At 38.9% G+C, this 15,913-nt stretch overlaps 1 pseudogene; it reads left to right on the top strand.

Moving 5' to 3' along the window:
- The first annotated feature begins 12,001 nt into the window (after positions 1 to 12,001).
- Positions 12,002 to 12,874, top strand: LOC149175296 (FAM10 family protein At4g22670 pseudogene; annotated as a pseudogene).
- The last annotated feature ends 3,039 nt before the right edge of the window (positions 12,875 to 15,913 follow it).

Below are 15,913 nucleotides of genomic sequence, written 5' to 3'. Positions count from 1 at the left end.
TGTTAGTGTCAGTCTTTGCAGCCTTCCTCCAGTGATCAAACATGCTCTTACAAAGTGATTTTAAGGTGTCAAGGTCAAATTTTGTCATTTCAGTGAGTCTTTAAATAAAATTTGGTCACTAGGTATTAGGTCTAGGGTTTGCTTTTACTCCTGTCAAACTTGTCCAAATGCCAGTCCATGTCACCATTCAGCTGAGTGTACCATCATTTAGAGGGTTTTCATCATTATGTCAAGTTCCAATGGGTCATTTTATACCTTGTTCATGCTTCAGTTGCGCCTAGGTAATGTTCATTTCCCTCTCCTAGGGTTTTGAAGGTAATTTCTCTTGGATGGTCAAATCATCAGCAAAAATTGTATCCTGATGTTCTTAAACCTTCCCCTATCCTTAATGTACCTTATTAAACACTTCCCATCACTGATATCCCTCAAATTCCTCATTTTCGCACAAACCCTAGTTTTTTGCTACAACTTGGCAATTTTCTAGGCTTGACCTGTGTTTTGCCCTTTTGGACCCCTTCCCCTCACTCAATCTTTGAAATTCCACTTTCCTCTACTTTATAACTTCCCTCCCTACTTCCCAAAATTTTCTCAAGAATTTAGAAGCCCCTTATCCCCTTCATTTCTCTTCATTTCGACAAATCCCTTGTTCCACACATCAGGATAGGTTTTACTTCAATGATCTTTCTGAGTAATAAAAGATGAATTTGGGAAAAATGAGAGAGGTTTTTGTCCACAATAGGCCAAGGAAGAAAATTTTCCTTCACTTTTTACACAGGTGTCATGGTTTTAGAGAAATGTCAAAAATACAGTTGCCTCAGGAGAATTGATGCACCTTTGAAGTGACCTTGGGAAAATCACGATTTCTCTTAGCTTGGTTGGCCAAATGACTTGCGTGATGAGTCAAATGATAACTAGACACAAATATATTTCCAATGAGCTATCATGAGCTCAATTTTGAGTTGAGGAAGACCTTCAAATGTTGACTGCAACAACACTCCGCCTTGAGGTAGCCTCATTTGGCACATTTTTTACCAGTCTTGGGAGATTTGATTTTTGATAGGGGAAATGAACTCCAAATTAAAAAATTCTAGTTGGGTTGGAAAGTAGACTCAATAATATTTCCAACGAGCTATCTTGCGCCCAATTTGGACACCAGGAAGGCCTCCAAAAGTCTCCTTCAAAAAGTGTTATGCATTGGGTTTGGTGGCGCGGCGCATTGGGTTTGGGGCTCGGTGCATTGGGTTTGTGGCGTGGCGCATAGAGCTGCAAGCCATTTTCACCACAAATTCATCCATATTCTCAATTTTCTTAGTTTTCTCTGGTCCAAAGTAATTCAACAACTCTCAAAATTCCAATGAAAGTGTGTCTTAAGATGTTTATGATGATTTAGTGAAAAAATTTCAAAACCCTACCTCCTTGTAATTTTTGCTCAAAACATGATTGCTTAGGGCTTGTAAATTTTTTTTTGTTGCCATCACTCCCTCACCTTTTATTCCCTCACTTCTTTTCTAGTTTCGTTAACCCATTTCATTATCCCCCATATCCCTAAATTCATTCACCCCTATCCCCAATTCCCATTATCCTAAACCCTAGCTTCTAGGGTGAAACCCTAGTTTTCTTCATTGCACTAATGGTTGTATACCCTATCCCCTTAATCGCACTCCCCTCATACATTTTCCCCTTAATCCCATTCTCCACATATAATTTCCCAAACACTACACTCCCCAAACCCTATCCATATCCCTAAACCCTACTCAAATCCCTAAAACTCTTACTCCCATCCCTAAACTCTGTTCACACATACTTTTTTACACTCTCCTCCATACAGTCTACCCATTTCATTCCTCCACCATATTTTCACACTGTTATCCACAAAACCATCCATATACAACCACATTTTTCAAAACCAAAGGAAAACAATGGAAAGACACAGTGATCATGGGTATAAGCAAGAGATTGAACATGACTGGGAATCTTGGCTTGAGAGAACAAACTTGCACTTGGGAAAGGATGCTAGAGAAGGCCAACAGGGAGAAGACATTGTTGAGGCATATGGCTTATCATTACATGGCGAGAAACAAAGTCTGCAAGGTGAGAATCAGGAGCTTAAAGGCAAAATTGAAAAGGGCATAAAAGAGGTGAAAGGAGCATGATAGACTTCAGATATTGGTTGAGGCTTCCTTAGCCCATCAAAACACTTGATGGAGAAGACTCAGCCCGCACTTTTTGCTTTTTTGGAATATTTTTCTCAAAAAACAGTAATTTCTACTCTATGCGTCGCGCCACCTGGCGCTCGCTTTTGATGGGAGCCTCCAAATGACAAAAACTCAGCATTTTTGGATTTTGCATGGAAAAATACGCTTTCATACCAATGGCCAAGAAATTGGGACAGGTTTTGAGCCCTCAAAAAGGTCAAAAACACTCAAAAAATGACCTTACTGCCCTTATTTTGACACACAGGAAGCAGTGTTGGGAGAACTGACTTTTGGAGGGGCAAATGGAGGCCAAATTGAAAAATTACAATTGGGTTGGAAAGTAGACAGGAAAACCTTTCCAACAAACACACTTGGAGTGAATTTGGACACTGGGATGGCCTTCAAAAGTGGCTCCAAACAGGCGCTATGCATAGAGAAATCAGGCACGACACATAGGGAAATTTTTTCCAGTTTGACCAAGTATACTCTGTTTTTCACCTAGCTTTTGCCAGTTTGACTTTTTCACCTTCTTAATGTAAAATTTGTGATGTAATTTAATGTATATTGATGGATCATGATGTAAATATGTCAAAATTTCACTTATGGAGGTAGATTCATCTGTTAAAAAGTTGTTTGAAATTGAATGAATCAGTTCCCTTGTTTCTAGAGGCATGATGTTCCACTGCCTAGTTTCTAGTTGTCAGTTTAGAATTAGTTGGAACAGCTCCTAAAATTGTGAGCTTGACCTCTGGAGGCTAGGATGAGTTGATATTTTCCTATATCTTATGTTTTTTCAGTCATTAGCATGGTTGGACTCTTGAGAAAGCAAGGAGCTTCATTATACACCCATATTAGCATTTTGGCTAAGGAATTGAGACCAGGGTTTGTAGCACTCTTTGGGATCACTATGGAATTTTGTTTTGGTACAATTATTTTCTTTGTAATTTTGAATTTACTTATGTGTTATGTATGACATTATCTATCTTGTTTCTTCCTAACTAAATCAAACAAGAGTGAAAGTAGAATCCATTGAAATTTGCAGTGCTGTACTTGAGGTTTGCTTTAGTTTCTTGATGTTTTCAGCTGTTTGGAGAGGATACATGGCTCCTCTTGCCCTCTTCAACTCCTTAGATATCTAATCTCTCCATATCATTTAATTTAAAGTGCCAAATCAGTTTCTTACCTTGCCCCATTGAGATCTCTGCAAAACTGAGCCTCATTCCCCGCACCCAAAATCTGCTTTTCCATTTGAGCCAACAAAAACATCATTTTATTCAATCAAATTCTTTCGCACAAATACCTAGCCTAAAATCAGTCTTCATTCAAGTTATCTCAAGCCTCATTGATCATTTTTACTGATATTGACAGGAGAAAGCCCTCTCCCAACGTGGTAGGGCTAGCTACTAGGTTAAGCTTGGTTTGATGTTACCCTAGATCCTACCTTTCTCAGCTTGAGGTAGATTTAGGCACTAACACACCACATCTCTTCTCAAAGATAAGCTACCATTGCTTGAGCTATCTTATTTCCATTATGTTTGTAAGCATAATTCAGTATTTTTCTATTAATGAAATGAAGTGTTTTTTTGCTGCATCTTTGTATTTATGATTATATCTATAATTTTTTGCATTCTTGTTTAAGTTCAGAAGAGTGGTATCAGATCAGTCTGCTCTTTCTCTATTTTTCTTTGCATGTCTCCAATGAGGTCGAGGTATAAGGAGTTAGGGATCGATCTGGTTGAACCATTGCAAGATTAGCCTCGTAAACCCCAACAACCAACCATGGTGGAAGAAAATGAAGATGAGGGGGTAGGATATCCTTTCGAAATGTTTCTCAAGGAAGCCCTCAAGCGACAAAGGAACATGATGATGGATAATTTTGCCCAGATCCTTCGACGACTACCCACAGGCGACACATATTCATCCAGTAGCTACTCTGGAAGCACCACTCCTTTTAAGGTACACGTTAAGTTTGATATTCCCATATTTGAGGGCCTGATAGATGCAGATGCCATCGATAAATGGTTAAATTTGTTAGAGGATATTTTTCAGTTCATGACTTTTCCAATCGAGAAAATATTACTTTTTCACTTCCCAAAGCCGCCCCACACGGTGAGGACTAGCGGGAAACCTACTATGAACAAAAGGATGAGAGTGAACCCTCGCTATTCTTAGTCACACCCACTTGGCATTCTTTCCAAGAAGCCATCAAGGGACAATATTACCCTGTTGGGAGGTATGAAGATAAATACATAAAGTGGACTACGCTATTGTAGGGAAGGGACCAAGATGTGTTGGAGTTCACAATATTTTCCATACCTTTCACACAAAGCTGGGTATCAAGGATATTGAGTGGCATTTGGTACTAAAGTACCACAACTTTCTACACAAGTACATATAGGGTGAGGTGGAGTTCTTGGATAGTTCCTTACTCAACACGAGATACCGATACGCTGTCAAGATTGAGCAGAAGTTTAAATAGAAGAAGTGAGACTTTGGATCTGTGAATCCAAAGCAAGGAAAATGCGCCCCCCAAACCATAGAGGAAAGGACAGATCCAAGGCGAGGCTACCTAGGATAGCCTGCTAAAGCTGCAAGAAAAGAACAACACCATGAATACAAAGAGGACACTAGAAAATGGTGTGAGTTCCATAAGAGCTCTACTCACAGCACAAGTGAGTGTCGAGTGAAGTAGTCACTAGTGGCCAAGCTGAAGGCCTATGAATCAGACGCAAGTTCTGACTCTGAATTAGAACCTAATAAGGGGAATGAAAAAGGAAGCATATAATTAATGAAGAGCCTAGTGCCACCTTGGCCACCACCAAGATCCAGAAGATTGAGCCTAAAGATCTAGAGGAAGGTGAACGCCTCTTCCACTCATAGATGTGGGTGAAGGTTTCTCCACTGGAGTTCATTATTAATAGCGGTAGCCAAAAGAGACTCATTTCAGCAGAGATCATGAAACGACTGGGCCTAAAGACTACAACACATCCACAACCATACACTATTTGGTGGCTTCACCAAGGACGAGATCTACATGTCAGCCAAAAGTGTCGCCTTCCCTACAACATCAATCCCTTCACTGATGAGGCATCGTGTGATGTTTCTCTTCTTGAAGTTTGTGATGTATTGTTAGGAAAACCATACTTGTGGAAGTAACATGTTGTATATGAGTCTATACCTCTCTATGTGATTATCGCTTTGGCCAATAAGTTGTACGGGATACCAGATGTAGCTCCGTCTACCGCCATCTCTTTTATCACTGCAAAGCAATGCAGTAAAATCATTTCCTAGACTAGGAAATTTGTTTTCCTTATGATTTTCCCTTAAGGAAAGTACAGGGATATTTTTTCCTCACCTACAAGGGTACCTCTGCATTGTCAGGTCAAGCACTCCATCAATCTAATCCCGGGCGTGCCACTGCCCAATGGATTGATCTATAGACACTGTGTTTTGGAGAATGATGAGATCAAGAGGTAGATTCATGAAATATTGTAGAAATGGCACATCAAGCCAAGTTCATCACCCTTTGGGAGCCGAATTGTATTGGTATAGAAGAAGGATGGGACCTGGAGACTCTATATTGACTATCAGGGGTTGAACAAGATCACTGTCCAGAATAGGTAGTCAATATCACAGATTGATGACCTTTTGGACTAGCTCATGGGGGAAAATATTTCAGAAAGATTAACTTGAAGTCAAGTTATCACCAGGTGCCTATCAAACCCTCCGATGTGTGGAAGACTACCTTCAAATCCAAGAAGGGCCTTTTCGAATGGCTGGTCATGCCGTTCGGGTTGACGAATGCCCCTGCAACCTTCATGAGATTGATGGAAGAAATCTTGTGACCCTTCACCAATGCATTAATGGTGGTGTATTTAGATGACATATTCATCTTTAGTTAGAGTGTGAAGAGCACCTCCACCATATTCATCAGGTCCTTCAAATCCTGCGACAACACAAGCTATGTGCTAACTTGGAGAAATGCACTTTTGGTCCAACCTAGGTTCAGTATCTAGGGTACATCATTGATGAGCAAGGTGTACATGTAGACCCAACAAAGATATAATTCACTTGGGATTGGCTAGCCCCAACCACTCTAATAGAGCTCTGTAGCTTTTTGGGTCTTGCCAATTTCTACCGTAGGTTCATGTTGGGGTTCTCTCATATCACTTGGCCTTTAAGTCAAGTCACCAAGGGTGGAGTGAAGGAAACTTGTTTTTGGTCTGAAACCCAACAACAGGCATTTTTCGAGTTGAAGCATCACCTCTACTTTGCACTAGTGCTCACATTACCAGACTTGCAACAACCATTTGAGATTGAGATAGATGCCTCTGACTATGCTATTGGTGCAGTTCTTAATCAGAATGGGTATCTGATGGCTTACCACAGTGAGACACTTTCAGACATAGTCTGAAAGTATCCCACTTATGACAAATAAATGTATTCCATTGTGTAGGCTTTCCATCAATGGAAGCATTACATTATGAGGAAGGAAATGGTCATCCACAAAGACCACCGACCCCTATAGTTCATACAAACATAGGGGAAGTTGTAGAATGAGCACCATCATAAATGGTCCACCTACCTACAACAATTCCATTTGAACATTAAGTATAAGAAGGGCAACACCAATAATGTCACTAATTGCCTCAGCCAACCACTGGTCATGGTGTTGATCACTGTGCTCGACTCCTGTGGGCACAAGACTTCGTGGTGGTCGCATCTTTACAAGAGTGATCCAGAATTCAGAAGCACATACCATACACTCTTGGAAGGGAAGCAAGTTCCAAATTTTCACCTTCAAGATGCACTATTATGCCACTTGGGACACATCTATGTTCCTTCAAGTGAGCGTGGCAAGATGATTTTGGAGGCGCATTATAGTTGGGTTGTTGGACATTTTGGAGTAGAGAAAACATTGGTGATATTGCATAGGTATTTTTATTGGCCGAAACTTCGTCAAGATGTTGGGAAGTACATTAGATCTTGCACCACCTGTGCCATTGCCAAACCAACCATCAAGAAGAAAGGCCTATACACTCCTCTACCTACTCCTAGCCAGCCTTGGGAATCTGTCCCCATGATTACATGTCAAGCCTTCCTTCTACTAAGCACAACAACGATTGTGTTTTCATGGTCATCAACATATTCTCCAAGATGGCCATCATGGAGGCCTGCAAGAAGAGTATCACAATAGAGGCCACTGCTAAGCTCTTCTTTGAGCAAGTGTGGGTACACTTTGGGATCCCATAGTCCATTGTCTCAAATCGAGACAACAGATTCCCGAGTAAATTTTTGTCCAGTCTCTAGTCAATGCTGGATACAAAACTTACTAATTCCATGACTTTCCATCCCCAAAATTATGGCCAAATAGAGGTTGTCAACAGGATGATTGTACACATTTTGCACATGTATAACTCGAAGAATCCACACACTTGGGATGAAAGTCTCCCTTATGTCCAACACAGCTACAACATAGCTCTCCACAACTCAATAGGCCACAAACCCTTTTAGGTAGGGCTATTATTCCAACTATTATGTCCCATTGATGCGACCATACCATTTGCAGCCACTTAGGTAGATTTGGCTCACGTCTAGTCTGAAGCCGAAAGGTCTACCATCTTCATTAAGAATATTTAGTACATGTGCCAGCAGGTCCATGATATATTGGATAGAGCCAATGCTAAGTACAAGCAGCGCCATGATCAACATCGAGTGTCGCACAAGTTTCAGGTGGGTGACAAAGTTTGGCTACATTTATAGAAGGAGTGCTTCGCTGGACCTCACCACAAGCTTAACCCACTCTGATATGGACCATACACCATCACCAAGGCTATCGGTGATAATTCCTTTGAGCTCAACATCTCACCATTCCTTGGTCTGCACCCAGTGTTCAATGTAAACCGCCTTCGTCCATACATTCCACCATTGTTGTACACATTAAACATTACAGAACAACTCACACCAATAGAGTTCAACCTGAATTGCATGGAATGGGCGATAACTGATCAAATCATGGACACAGATCAATAACACTTACCAACAGAGGATACAACTATATCGAGTTGTCAGAGCAAGCCAACTCCTTCACTAGGGTAAGTGGTTCACCAGGGATCAGGTTCAACAAAAATTTCCTCACCTCATGGAGGCTCTGCATGCAATGGAGAACATTGCTTGCTAAGGGGGAAGGAATGATCCAGGTGGATATTGGTGGCCATCCACTTATTCCACTTAGACCCTCCAATCAATTTCATCTATTTCCTTGTTTATTTAAGCATTTACTATTTTTAATCATTTTTCGGGTCCTGAACTTCAATAGCAGTTTTGACCCCCTAAACAATTTTCTTTTGAGGTCACTGCAGGCAACTGGGGGAAAAAATTGTAGTACTCAAAGAGACCTTTCCAACAAGGTATCATACACACCAAACGAAAATAATATGACCAAGTTATGACCGCGGGAAGTTCGCTGCTTGACTAACCCCAACGGGGCCCAAAAAATCTTGGTGTTACATCTCCCGGGGTTAGGTTTTGGGTTGTTTAGGGTTTTCTCATGTTTTTCAATAATAAATATGCCCTTGAGCCTCATTGTAACATAGTTCAATTGGCATGTAGCCGCCACATCTCTTCTTAAAGATAAGCTACCACCACCTGAGCTATTTTATTTCCATTCTGTTTGTAAGCAGAATTCAATATTTTTCTATTAACGAAATGAAGTGTTTTTCAACTGCATCTCTATATTTATGATTATATCTATAATTTTTTGCATTCCTGTTTAAATTTGGATCAATTGTGCGAACATGGTAAGTGCACTAAGAAACAATGCATTACCAGTCAATGTCTCTCCAGATAAGTACTTTAAAAATGTTGAATATAACTTTTTGATTGTAGGGAGATTTGAAGTATTGTTTAATGTTTAATTATATGCATAGTATGAATATGTGCTTACAAGATTATAGGAAGGAAATTATTACTGTACTAACATGATGTGTACTGAGACAACGGTTGTGCATAACAGTGCAAAGGGGAAGGACCCCATGCTTGTTGCACAAAGAAAAGTGAATATAGCTTCCAGATACCTTAACCAACGATCTACAATGTAGAAAGGGATGGAAACTCTAGAAAGTGAGTTTGTGTGAAATTCATGGATGAGGTGTGTAGGGGGGAGAATGTGTTGCATGATTTCATTATTGCAAATTTTCTTCTTATTTTTTTTTGTTGACCTTGAGCATGGCCATACTACTTATTTTTGCCTTTATATTGTATGGTGTTTTCTTTGGTATTCTTCTTTTGTGGTTTGGTATTGGTGGTTTCTAGGGTGTAAGGAAGGAAAAGGGAAAATAGTTTTATAATAAGAGTTGTATGAGAACACCTAACCCGAGATGCAAAACCCTAATCAAACCTTATGCATGAAATAAATGGTGGAAATGAAACATGAGAAAATGACAGAATAACTAAAATGGACATGACTGATTCCACTTGAACAAAAAATACAGTGATAAAACATTCATGAGAATGACATAGGAAGGAAATTGTCCCAAGTTTTATTTAATATTGTGAAATCACAATAAAAGCACAATGATACAATCTCATGTGATAGATCATTAGATATGAGCCATCATGAGTGGAAAGGTAAGTTATAAATCCTTAAGAATAATATGATCATTGGGTGAATAATATAAAGAAAATGGAATTGGTAATTCTCATGTGAGATTTTGAAGTAAAGTCATTTAGTGGATTCCATGTTACCTGGAATATCCATTGGATAATTGTACGAGATAATCATTTTCTGTTAATTACTATTGATGATGTGTTTATATTGATATTTATAATCCCTCTTACATGCATGAATGAAAATTGATATCTGCTTAGCATGTGTGAAGACATGCTGGAATTGAATATGAAATTGAAACATGATTAAGATTTACTCCAAAATCAAACCATCGACAGGTTAAAGTGCTATAGAAGCCTTTCAGCCTAAGGAGGTTACTTTGGAAATGGAATAAATATGCGAGAAGTGATAAAGGAAGAGGAAACACTGAAAAAAAATGTTTATTTCAAGGGGGAGGAGATGCGATACCCTTGGTGAAATTACTTTTGCAAATATTATTAATTATATTTAATTACAAATATTGTTGAAGTATTAGTCGTGGGGCCAAGGCTAAAGTTAGTTGATAAATGTAATTGTTAATATATCAATATGAATAAAATATTATTTCACTTATTTTTTTATTTGGAAATATAATAGGAGCCGCCACGTGAGTAGTTAGGATCCCAATTGTTAAGAAACAATTAAAAATTAGTTGTAGTCCAAGAACATTGAAAAATAAAAAATAAAAATACTCCATCTTTCAAGATGATATTTCTGACCACTAGAATGATCATGACTAGACATAAATGTCATGGTTGGGAGACAGATTAGAAAACAGGATCGTGAGAGAGAAAAGCAATATAAAAAATAAAACAAAGTTCCAATGAGAGATAAAAACTAGACCAATGTGAATAAATGTTCAACCCAATTTAGCAGGATGTTGCAAAGGGCATGAGGAGGTGACTTCGTAAAATATTTACTAATTGGTTTCTTGACAAGAAAGGAACCTAAATATTGAGGGGAATTTTTGAGACAATGGTTCATTGGTTGGGATGAGTGTAGCCACTCCTATCATTGTAGAATTTTCTCTACAAATCAGCTAGCTCACTGATATCATGTCGAAATTTCACTTGCAGATCCAACTGATATATGCAATGTACTAAAGCATAATACTAGATCTACATCTACCATAAACTTAGCAGAAGCTTAATTGAACATGAGAAACATCAAGCCTGAACACATATAACTGATAAGAAGGAAGCAATCACACATAAAATAGAATATATCACTGGGGAAAGCACCAGCATAAAACCCCAACACTGTATTATCAATCAAGTGGAGATCCTCAACAACATACAAAAAGAACCAGCTCAATAGCTATCCTACTCTCTCTGTACTCTGATGATGAAAATCATGGATTACCTAGGCCTCAATATATAGACTGTAAGTTGGCCTAATCATACCTGCTGCCACCTTAGGTCCAACTACATAGTCATAGAAGAAAATAGATTCCTTCCTCATGCAAGGAATATGTTATCACTGAAAATTCTAATGCCAAAATTTCTCATACTAGCTTGAGGACAAAGCGCATAAAGCCTTTTTGTAGTTTCGCAGCGCAACATGTTTTAGGCTGCGCTACAAAATTGGGGATTTGTTCGAATACATAGCAACTGTCATGCAAAATAGCTCTGGGGTGGATGCATTTTACAGGAGGCTTGCTCTCAAGCTCCTGCGTGTATGCTTGTCATCAGTTCTAAATCTGAAGGGAAATATTACAGTTGAGGATGTTACAGGACATTTGAAGCACGAATATCTTTTTGGCTCTGTTGGAGATGATTGTCATTTGCTCATATGGGACATGCGTACACCTGCACCTAACAAGCCTCAACAATCAGTTGTAGCTCATCAGAGTGAAGTTAACTCTTTGGCCTTTAATGAAGAATCCTGCAAACTTGGCAAAGTATCAGGCAAATCCAAAGATTGCACCTGTCATTGCTAAAATGATAGGCAAGTTTGCTGGAAAATGAACGGTATCTTGGTTCAGAGTCTTTAATTTGGTCCGGGAGCAGGTTAGTTGCCCTGTTAAGAGCAGCTAATTAATTTTGCATCTTGGACGAATGGCATTTATCAAATAAACAATACCGAAGCTCAGGTTCTTTCAGTTTGTCTTTTTCTCCCAAGTTCTGATGATAGTTTAGTTTAAATGCATGCATGGTTTGGTTTTTTTTCATCGACTGAGGGAGGATTTAGGCGCTTTGGAAACGAATGTGTCATGAACGTCAGCAAAGTGAATCAACTGAAGCTCTTTATCAAACAATGCGACAGCAATCCCGCCGTTCTTCAGGACCCAGCTCTGAAATTTTTCAGGGACTATCTTGAAAAGCTCGGCGCCAAATTACCGGATTCTGCATACAGCAAGGGTGAATCGGCAAAGAAGACAGAAGCTAAAGATAGTTTTGTGGATGAGAGCGATGATGACATGCCAGAACTTGAAGAACAGTTTGGCCCTTCAAGCACTGCCCGGAAAGTGCCCGAGGAAACTGCCAGTGATGAGGAGATAGTTGAATCTGACGTGGAACTAGATAATGAAGGAGTCATTGAGCCAGATAACGATCCATCTATTGAAGTAACTGACGAAAAACGAGATGAAGCCCAAATGGCAAAGTCAAAAGCAATGGAAGCAATGGCAGATGGTGATTTGGATGAGGCTGTAAATCATCTCACAGAGGCTATTGAATGCAATCCCACATCCGCGATCATTTATGCTACTAGAGCTAGTGTGCTTGTGAAGATGAAGAAACCTAATGCTGCCATTCATGCTAATGCTGCTATCAAGATAAATCCAGACTCTGCAAAAGGTTACAAATGGCGAGGCATGGCAAGAGCAATGCTTGGTCACTGGGAAGAGGCTGCCTTGAATGGACTAAACATTTTTACAGAAACACTTCTTTTCCTTGCCCGTTGCAAACATACTGGTGTATTGACTACAAGGGGTGTGGGCACGCCAGGTACTCCTATGATGGTTTCTAGTCCTTCAATGAATCCTGTTTACTCACCACCTCCAGGTGTTCGTATACCAGTCTTCGAGTAGCTTTTACCTCGACTTTTACACTGTTGTTATGGAAGCACATGGCAAGCATAGATGCGTGGCGTTATGGGTGTTCAAATGGCTACATTCCACCTCAACCTTGTATGCCGGTGGAGTCCTGATGAGTTTGAGATTTACAGAGATCATGGTGTGGCAAATCCTTCAGATGGCTCGTAGTGCATGCATTAAGCATCAAATTCTTTTGCAAAGTTTTGGTTCACGGTATTATTTTAATGTAATACCTCAAGTTCCTTTTGGCATAAATATTGGCTTATGAATGGGAGAACTTCTGAGAATAGTTTTCTCATTCTAGTGTTACTAGAGTTATTGGTTTGTAACATAGGTAACAAGCTCATGTTGGTGTAGCTATTTTAAATACAATCGCACCTGCCCAATCATCCCAAAACTCTACGTTGGCACAATCGTAAAATTCTGGGCAGGTAAACCCACGAATAAGGAGCAGAATATCACTATCCGGTCGTCTGGAGGACTGACAGAAGACGAGATACAGAAAATGGTGAGAGAGGCTGAGATGCATGCGCAAAAAGATCAGGAAAAGAAGGCATTAATCGAGGCTAGAAATGCTGCGGACAGCACGATATACTCAGTAGAAAAGCCCTGCAGAAACTTAGAAATAATTCCGGGCTGCAAAAGCAGAGAAGGTTATGTGATATTCAAGTATACAGGTCCGTTAGATATGTTGGCATGAGAGCAGGTCGCGATGGTGTGGATTATGGTGTTTCCTTTGATGTCAAAAGTGGTGTCCAAGTCGATTGGGAGAATTCAAAACTTCTGATGAACAATTCCTTGCTCTGTATTTCCAGCGATTGGTTCATGACATTTTTTGGGCATTAGTTTCAGACCGGGATCTTAGAAAACTTAAGGAAAGAAATGTTCGAATCTACCTATTACGAGGCCTATGTTCATGCCCTCAAAGTTTCAAGAAAGCCGGAAATGAAGAACCTTCAGTTCAATGAACAGCTCGTATATCTTAAATCCAGTGTACAGGATGTTGAATATAATGTTGATTGGCGTGAGGTTTGTAAGGATCAGTGTGATTCTGTTGATGAAAGCCAAGAAAACTCCAGAAAACGCCATAAACTTTAAATGCTTGAATGGATTTCAGTCCAAAGGAGAGCTGTCAGTTAAGGCAAAGTAAGGACCGACAAACAGGGGCAGTTTCCTATGTTTCAGGAGATTGGAAAACATGTGACATTAAAGACAAACATGGAACCTTGAAGACCCATCACAGCCACCGCCAGAAGGAGAGCAGATGTCAAAGAACGAGAACCATTGTAATTAAAGCCATCATGCATAACACGGTGTTAGAGTCCTACTTGATTTAGATCTCTTAAAACTCCAGTCAACAGTCAGTTGTATTTATTAGTTAGTTTCAAATGTTAGTAGGTGTCATCATAGGCAGAATCGAATTCCCCTCATGCTGGAGGAGGAATATCGATTAGTTAGAATAAGAATTCTATATATAGCTGAAACAACAATGTAATAGGGGTTGGATATTTTATAAAACAGAGTACTGTTTTGGCTTATGTAAAGACAGAGTTCAGTAATATAAGTTGGCTGCTTTTCTTCTCAGGATTCATAAAGGATTTCCATGTTCAGAATGGTGATTTTATTCTTTCCTTAATGTCTTTTACAGTTGTATAAATGCATAATCACTCAGAATTCACTGATTGTGCTCTGATTTCCTGTATGCATTTGTAAACTGTGGTTTTATATGAGTTTTGTTCTGAGCATCTAAATGCTAAATGCCCTGACTTCTATGTAAAGGCAGTATCATTGTTTACTGAAGTATGGTTGACTCCATAGGCCCAATGGAAACTAGTTTAATGTTTGTCCAGCCTTCATATTTGTTAATGTTATTCCACAAGAGTTAGCCATCTTATTAATAGCCAAAATCAATAACCCTTTGAGAGAGCCCTCTCAGGCTAAGGAGGCTAAGGCTTAGTCAAAAGATTGGTTTGAAACAGTTACTTGAAGTCTTCCTGGTTTGCAGCCTTCCAGGGCTTGATTTTGAGATAACAGAATACTTACTAGAAATATCCTAGCATCTGATAGTACACTGTCCCTCATCTGGTCTCAACTGGGTCTTTGTCTGAACTACCATGCATCAGTTATTCATGAGAGAATACTCAGTTATCTGAAAATAATAGTTGTCACATGCATGCAAGAATCAACAAATTATCACTCATTATTTTAACAACTTGTTAAAATAATCTAACTGATCTTGACTAAGTTAAACTAAGTCAACTGATCCTCTCAATATAGAACTGAACCTTATCTCCTTTAATCAAGGGATAAATTCCTAAATCAAGAGAGAAAATAATTGCATGATCTCATAAAGACTTCAAGTTTAATTTTCCATAACTAATTAACTCATGGAGAATTAATTAATGAATATTCAAATTGCTGGTAAGACCAAATTCGAATTTACTTCCTATAGATAGACCAAGGACTACTATAAATAGAAAGGGACCCATAAATGCTATTTTTAGTAGTTTCACCTCTCACCCAAGGTGGCCAAACTGCTATTTTTAGAAGTGTTGTTTTTAGCAGTTCTATTTTTACCACTTTCTAAATTTAGCATTTCTTGTTGCACACTATCTATTACATTGTGATGAAAAGTGTGTAATAATATTTCTCTTTGATGTTAAATAGAAAGTAAAGGGTAACTACAAGTATATATTGTATACAAGTTTCTTCTTATATCAGAAAAAGGTTAACTATGTGATATTTAGTTTTGTGGATGTGGTTCTATACAATAAAGTGTGAAGAACTAAGTGATTTCTTTAGTTACATTTAATGAAAATTTTATGTGGGTGTGTGTGTGTGTGTATGTATATATATATATAATCGTGTAAGTAAACAATACATATTTATGACATGGTTAGCAAGCTTTGGATTAAGTTTGAGATAAAGCACCTAGGTTACCCTCATGCGGTCCCTACAAGTGACAAGTCCATTAGGAAGTATAAACATTTGGAAAATTGAAAGCCAAGAGCCTTAAATGATACTTCCTATGTA

Source organism: Pinus tabuliformis, chromosome 4_1, assembly GCF_031772625.1.
Source record: "Pinus tabuliformis cultivar Carrire ecotype Pingquan chromosome 4_1, CPIR1, whole genome shotgun sequence".
Classification (NCBI taxonomy): domain Eukaryota; kingdom Viridiplantae; phylum Streptophyta; class Pinopsida; order Pinales; family Pinaceae; genus Pinus; species Pinus tabuliformis.
This window is presented reverse-complemented; position numbering and strand designations above follow the sequence as displayed.